The sequence below is a fragment of the Ptiloglossa arizonensis genome, chromosome 1 (genome assembly GCF_051014685.1).
Source record: "Ptiloglossa arizonensis isolate GNS036 chromosome 1, iyPtiAriz1_principal, whole genome shotgun sequence".
Taxonomy (NCBI): domain Eukaryota; kingdom Metazoa; phylum Arthropoda; class Insecta; order Hymenoptera; family Colletidae; genus Ptiloglossa; species Ptiloglossa arizonensis.
In genome coordinates this window covers 18,040,333-18,048,350 of record NC_135048.1, presented here as the reverse complement: position 1 = coordinate 18,048,350, position 8,018 = coordinate 18,040,333, and the positions used below count along the sequence as shown (strand labels likewise).

At 42.1% G+C, this 8,018-nt stretch overlaps 1 long non-coding RNA gene across 1 annotated transcript in view; it reads left to right on the top strand.

The window, feature by feature from the left end:
• Positions 1-754: 754 nt before the first annotated feature.
• LOC143151026 (uncharacterized) overlaps positions 755-8,018 on the top strand; it is a 54,206-nt gene continuing 46,942 nt past the window's right edge. The window contains exon 1 of the long non-coding RNA XR_012993221.1: positions 755-1,232. This is a non-coding gene — a long non-coding RNA (uncharacterized LOC143151026). The remainder of the gene's footprint in view (positions 1,233-8,018) is intronic.

Here is an 8,018-nt window from a genome sequence, read left to right as displayed (position 1 = left end):
ATTGCTACGAGCGTGCACGTTCGTCGAAAGTTTGAGTCAGCATCGAGAATGGACCACGATCGAGAACGTCTCTCACGAATTCGCGTTAGGCGTAATCGAAGAATCGATTTCTTTCCACGACCGAGTAATCGCTGTGGCGCTCGGAACACTATTTAGTCACAGACGTAGAGCGTAATCGCAATTTCGCACAATTAGAGTTCCGACGCGTGGGTACTATTAGCGTTAACGTGGTACAACGAAAGGCGTCGCGAACGACTGGAACTCTAATAAATTGAAAACAGCCCGGAAACCAGCGACCGGAGGGATTCTAAGCAATTCGATTATACGTAGATCCCCTTGTTATCTGTGAAATAAAAACTAAAGAAAAGAAAGTCGATAAGATAGTTGCAGCGGTGGTTGTCAGGGCGCGAGGAGAACCCCTGTAGCTCGGCAAGTGGTGGTGGAGATGTAGCGGCGGCGGGCCAATGAGAGACGCGAGTGCGCGGCGCAGATGCGCGCTAGATTCGAGTCGCCGGGTTGCTCAGAGCGAGCGTGGACGTTTACAGCGTTGTGTCGCGTCGCGTCGTATTGCATCCTTCGGCCTTTTCGTTCGATTCCTCTTCCTTCTCGGTCCTTTTCGCTCGCAACGTGCTCGTCGGTCGCTCGATCCCCGCGATTGGTTCGTATCGTCGGGAGTGTACCGCGAATGCTTGCCTCGTAGAAACAGTTCCATTGTTGCGCGAATCTCGATCAAAGGCATCCAGGACACGTACCGTGTTGCACCGAATTGCGACAGCTTCCGGGATAGAACGCGATTGACAGTGCATGCCAGTGAAACGTGCAGCAATCGTTCTGGACGTTGAAAGGTTTGCCGGAATTTTTCGGCATTGTTCGTCAACAAGGTCGAACATGATAAATCACATCGCGCGTCAAGGACATAGGAAATCTGTGTCGCGTTTACCAGTCATTGGTGGTGCCGATGTACAAGTGCGAATTCGGGCAATGTAAATAGTTAGCGTTGTACCTCGTTGTGTACCTTCTAATTGTGTCATGTCGTGCCGTGCCGTGTCGAATCCAGTTGCTGGTAATTCGTTTCTGTAAATAGACTGAAACCAGCCGGCGAGAATGTAAAGCTCTTGTATAAGTTATTGAGAGTGTGTTAGCATGCTGTAGTTCCGCGAATTTGACTTTACTCAAGGCACCTATGCGCACTGGAAGCCGTCAACCCTGAGCACAGGATTGGGTGCAGAGAGGTGAGTGTGAATTTCAGTACGACGCTTTCATCGTGGCTGTTCTCGCGTACTTAATATTTAAATCTATATAGAGTTTATTAGAGACGAATTTATCGTTGTACCACCAAAGGTACTCGTAGAGTACCTTCTAATATCGTGGTAATTTCAATATCAAAGGATACACGAAAACGGAACAATCTTTCGCATCGAATTTCCAATATACGCGAATGGTAAGATACGCGCGTCGAATATCGAGATCGATGTGCACTCGAACCGAAAGAAATGCATCTAGAGAGTAGATGTATAATCGGTGAAGGGGCAAGGTTGGCGACAGCGGTTATAAACCGCTTTATTTTTCACGAAACAAAATGCCACGAGCGTGACTCTTGAACGCGGCTTAAGTAGGACTGGGTGCGTAATTAAGATCGATAGCTCGAGATTAGATCCCGTGGAAGGTTGCGGGTGTAAAGCGAGGAGGAGTCGATAAATGCTGCGTAAGAGGAACGTTTTGTTCGACGATGGATCGAATAGCGATCTCGCTTTCGTATCGAGCCGAGGTCGATCGGTAGTGTAGGGATAACGCGGAGTTTGGAAATCGTGAACCACAACATCCATTGTCCTCTTCTCCGAATTTAGGTTAGGTGTCGGCGATAGGACGAATATACGCTCGGCCCGGCCCGGCCCGTCGGTAAACAATTTAGCATAGCGTAACGAATCTACGACGACCGTTATCCACGAATAAGATAAACACTAAAGTAAAGGAAATTGCTCGAGTCTGGCTTCGGAGAATTATCGAGAAAAGATATATTAGAACAACACGATGAATCGGCACACGACCGTGGACGATTCAATCGTAATCCGTCAGCTCTAACTTCCCCGTCGTATTTGCAGTCTGTATTAGATTAAGGTATATTGTAAGTTCTCCTTGTAAAGTGGATTAGTTTGAGGTTACATACGAAAACCGTTTACTAAAATTCCGTATTACGTAACCGACACCTGCGTGCAGGAGAATCGAAAGCGCACGGTGTCGGTTCTCTCTTTCTCTCTCTCTCATTTTTTATGCGAATTCTTTCGTTCGAGGGTAAACAGATTTTCGTAGCCTCTATTAGCCATCGCGCGGCATTACACGATCAATTAGTTTCTCTCGAATCGCGTACGGTTTAGTCGGTTGACTTTACGCGTTAACGGACGACGTAACGCAGCACGCATCGAAGACTGATAATTACCGTCGTTTGCTCCCGTGAAAGTCACCATACCGTAAAGTCCTCTTCGTTCATTCATCGTTACCGGGTTGCGTAATAATTGCTGCTTCTGCTGGCACGTGCCACATGCGTATATTACCCGTTGCCGGTTCACAGAGAATTCGTTCGCGTTCGACCAAACGAGCAAGAATCGCGCGTCTACACGCGAACCGAACTGATTAACGACGGTTTGCCGTGACGCGTTCTCATAATGTCGCATTAATTTATCTACGTCGAGGAATTTCTTTTGTCCGGGCACCGTGGTTTCCGTGCACCGTGAACGACGCTGGAACGTACGATTTGTCCTCCGTTTTGACAATCACTTAACCGCTTAATAATACGGATTCAATTTGCCACGTAAGAATCGTTCCACTCTGCGGTTCTCGGACGGAAAAATCAAAAATTGTTTACGAAAGAAGCGTGAGAATTCGCGAAAGCGGATTACCAGAAGGTTGTTAACCGGACGGGAATGAACGAACGAACGATTTCCTAGCATGCGTGCTCACGTCCTGATATTGGAGGGTGGTATCGAGTTGAATGAAGGCTAGGCGATGGAAAGAGTGGAGTGTCGTCAACGCCTTCCCTCTTGAAGGAAATATTTACCACCCTTGCCCTATCTCGGAGAATACAGCTATGCAGGTCGCGTATATTAAAGAAACTCGTGGGAGAGGCTCGTTGATAGGTTACGCCGTTACTTACGAAAAGTCGCCTCTTGGTCTCCTTTCACGTTTCCCCTTGGCTTTCTTCGTGGGATACTGCCTCCTTGGCGTTGAAGATGATAAAACTTGTTCGTCGCGCGGGACGACGAAATCGAAACGCCGATAATTAAAATTGTGTACGTTTTTCCGAAAAGCCCCAATGGCCAATCGACGTCCAATTTGGAGGAGGGCGGCGGGAGGGGTAATAAATACTGAATATAAAATTTTAACTTGAAAATATTTAATAGTTTCCAAAATATTAATGACAAAATTCCGTTGGAATATTTAATAGTTTTCGAAATATTAATAATAGAATCCCGTACGATACATTGTATGTATTCTGCCTGTACGTTCGTTTCACAGGCGTCACCGAGTCAATTGTTCTCCGTATCCCTGTCGTGTCGTCAACTGTTTGGCAGTCGACTATACAGCAACAATCTAGGCCTCGGTATCTATACGGTGCTCGCGTAAATCTAGCCCAATTTTAACACGTTTCACGAAAATCGATACTGGATTACAAGAACAATAAACGACGATTATTTCTACAACGGAGGTGGTCGCATTAATAATGTTAGTGTAGACTGATGTCAATGTATCGCGCGTAAAGTTTTTTTTATTATTATCTCGGAAAGTGGTAAATATTCGAAGCTAAAATTTTATATTTAGAACCTAAAAGTTTTTTTTATTATTATCTCGGAAAGTAGTAAATATTCGAAGCTAGGATTTTATATTTAGGACCTAAAAGTTTTTTTTATTATTATCTCGGAAAGTAGTAAATATTCGAAGCTAAGATTTTATATTTAGGATCTACATCTCCTACCCTTCTTTTTCTCAAAATTTGACGCCGGTCACTTTCCGGAAGTATAGCCAAAATTATTGAGTTATTCGGAAAGTCATTTCGTTTTTTTTTTTATGAAAATGAAACACGATTTTTTCAGAGTGTATAAACATTTTATTAAATTATATATTCTCTTCGAACAACCCAATATTTCGTTCGATCCGCGTGACTTTGACCGTGCATCGTCAACGGATGCAGTTTTCGAAATTGTGCATTCATCCGGACAAGGGGTACGTACGGGCCATTGTGACCATTCGACGGTTCTGTGAAAAACTCGCGGTTATTTCTAATAACAAACGAGACAATTTGACCGTGTATATCGGTGACACGGTACAATATACAGATCCTTCTTCGAAGGAAGCTCGTTGTCGATAATTAATCCCATTACGAATTCACGGCGTCTGTCGCGTCGATTAACTCTCTCGAAATTGAACGTAATAGAATTTGTATCGGCTCGATAGTCTCTCGATGTATCTGTTGTGTTGCGTACACGGTTTGGCACGTTTGCTCTTTTCACCGGCAATCTACGATTCACCGTTTCGCTATTGAGCACGCGTGAAATTAATCGAACGCTCGAAAGCTCCCCTTCTTGTTGCAACGATTAACGTTGCTCTCTTTTTTTTTCCACCTTTGTTCTCAAAATCGATCGATCGCACTGTCGGGACAGAATACACCGGTAATGGAATCCAGAACGCGATCGATCGTATCTTGGCCGGTACGAGGATATCCAGAACTGTTATTTTTTTTCTTTTTCATTTCTTTTTTTTTCTTCGTTTTACCTCCGACGAGATTAACGAGAAAACGAATCATTCGCGAGACAGTCATCGAAAACGAACGAACTCCCTCTCCGCAGAATGAATTTCGAGAGTGTCCGATCACCTTGGACGTGACGCGAAATTAAATTTGATTTAGGGCCATTTCGAGCGGATGATTCCGCGGAAGCTTCCGCCTTTTGTTAACGCGTATCCTGTAGCGGATGTAGGTTACGACCTCGTAACTCTTTCACGATGTCTTCGGGCTCGCGAGGAATTCCGCTGCCCGGATCCTGGTAGCGCGATCACGATTCACCGATCCCGGATATTGGTTTTCGCGTCGATTCTCGATTCTCGAATTTATGCACGCGGATGTCTCGAACGGTAAGAAATTTCCTGAAACCGTATCGGTCGTTTCGTAATGGTAAAAAGTTGTTTGCTGAGCTATTAATTCGATAGAGCGGATGAATTACAAGCGGATCGTTCCTCGGTAGGCAGAAGGTGGGAACGATTCTTTTTCGTGGTTAAGTGCGCAGTCAGCCGGTCGCGAATCCGATATTAAATGGGTCGAGGATTCTTGAAGAAACACCGCGTTTTACGAGGCCTTTCGATAGATCATTCAACGGCCTCGCGGAAGCCACCGTGTCCGAATGCTTCCGCGTGCTAAGCTTGGTGAACGACGGTCGTACTTGTCGTTAAATTCTTCAAAGGTAACCTTATCGAATATCGAAGTATATATTGGGTTCTTCCGGAAAGTGATTTCGTTCTCCAAAATGGAGAATATATAATTTGGTAAAATGTTTGTACGCTCTGTTCATACGAATGTTCATATAATAGAAGGTTTACAAAGCGGAATGTTCATGTAGTAGAAGATTCGCAAAGTAGAAGGTTCATATAATAGAAGATTTACAAAGCAGAATGTTCATATAATATAAGGTTCACAAAGCAGAATGTTCATCTAATGGAACGTTCACAAAGCAGAATGTTCATCTAATTGCAACGTTCCCAAGGCAGAATGTTCATTTAACAGAACGTTTACAAAGCAGTGTTCATGTAGTAGAAGGTTCATATAATAGAAGGTTTACAAAGCAGAATGTTCATCTAATGGAACGTTCGCAAGGCAGAATGTTCATTTAACAGAACGTTTACAAAGCAGTGTCCATATAGTAGAAAGTTCGCAAAGCAGAATATTCATATAATAGAAGATTTACAAAGCAGAATGTTCTTCTGAAAAATCGTGTTTCATTTTCACCAAGAAAAACGAAATTACGTTCCGGACAACCTAATAGAAAAATAATGTCACGAATACGTTCTATTTAGATTCTTTAATTTTCGAGTTAAGAATTAAAGAAAATGTTCTACGCGTTGAAATTAAGTATTGGGTTGTTTTGGAAAGTGATTTTGTTTTCCAAAATGGAGAATATATAATTTGTCCGCGCGAGAGAATTTTTACACATGGAACAACAAGTGGTCGGCGCTGAATTTTATTCAACACTCGAGACAAAATAAAATAAAACTTTCGTTCGTAGATAATTTTTTACATGAAATATAAAATCGAAGAGAAACGATATTATTCGATAAAATTAAAAACAATTGTTTTGGCTTTTTTGACTCGTAGAAGTATTCGTTATTGGCATTTGCTCCAAATAGTTCTCTATAGCGAGTTTTTATTTTTTGCGTCGGCAGTGGTTGATTTTGCGATACGGTATTTTCGCGTTAAATTTGTTGCACGTTCCGTGTATTTAAATTTACTAATAAGTTTCATCCTGTAGGATAAAATAAATATTTTGTACGTTCATACATGGTATTTTAATAGGAGATATACTGGTCGTTTGATTGAATGTTTACAAAACGGAATATTCATCTAATGGAATGTTCGCAAAGTAAAATGTTTATTTAACGGAACATTTACGAAGCAGAATGTTCGCATAGTAAAATGTTCGCAAAGTAGAATGTTCGTGAAGTAGGAGCTTTACAAAGCAGAATATTCATGTAATAGAAGGTTCACTAAGCAGAATATTCATATAATAGAAGGTTTACAAAGCAGAATGTTCATATAACACAAGATTTACAAAGTACAATGTTCATCTAATGGAATGTTCGCAAAGCAGAATATTCATATAATAGAAAGTTCACAAAGCAGATGTTCATCTAATGGAAGGTTCACAAAGCAGAATATTAATATAATAGAAGGTTCACAAAGCAGAATGTTTATCCAATGGAATGTTCGCAAAGTAGAAGGTTTACAAAACAGAATGTTCATATAGTAGAAGGTTCGCAAAGCAGAATGTTCATATAGTAGAAAGTTTACAAAGCAGAATGTTCATATAATAGAAGGTTCACAAAGCAGAATGTTCATATAACACAAGATTTACAAAGTACAATGTTCATCTAATGGAATGTTCGCAAAGCAGAGTATTCATATAATAGAAAGTTCACAAAGCAGATGTTCATCTAATAGAAGGTTCACAAAGCAGAATATTCATATAATAGAAGGTTCACAAAGCAGAATGTTTATCCAATGGAATGTTCGCAAAGTAGAAGGTTTACAAAGCAGAATGTTCATATAGTAGAAGATTCGCAAAGTAGAATGTTCATATAACAGAAGATTTACAAAGTACAATGTTCATCTAATGGAATGTTCGCAAAGCAGAATATTCATATAATAGAAGGTTCACAAAGCAGAATATTCATATAATAGAAGGTTCACAAAGCAGAATGTTCATCAAATGTAACGTTCACAAAGCAGAATATTCATCCAATGTAACGTTCACAAAGCAGAACATTCATCCAATGGAATGTTCGCAAAGCCGAATGTTCATATAACGTAGGTTCTATGGTAGAAAGAATAATAAGAAACATTTTTTCAAAAAGCAAAGATTTGCTCTCGACGAGTGCATCGGCAGCGTTTCTATTTCGACGCAGTTGGTGCTCGGAGGAGTAGTCGCTTATCGGACGCTCCGCTCCGCGCCGCGCCGCATCGGTAAGGATTCCATCGGTGCAAACAGAGAAAGGAGTACGCTCGAGGTGTGAAGCGCGACGCAAAGATAGGAGAGACTCGGAGATGTGTGCGCGAATGCATCCAGCGCACAGTTCTCGTGCACCGACAATGATTCTCCACTCGATCGCAATGGTGCAGCGAGCGCCTGCACCACAATTGTCGTTCGGCGGCGTTGTTGCCCTCGGTACCCGATCCTCGATCCTCGCTCGTTCTTCCACGTACCCGGTACGATTTATCTCGATCCTTTTCAAATTTTTTTTACCGCGAGTCTTCTTCC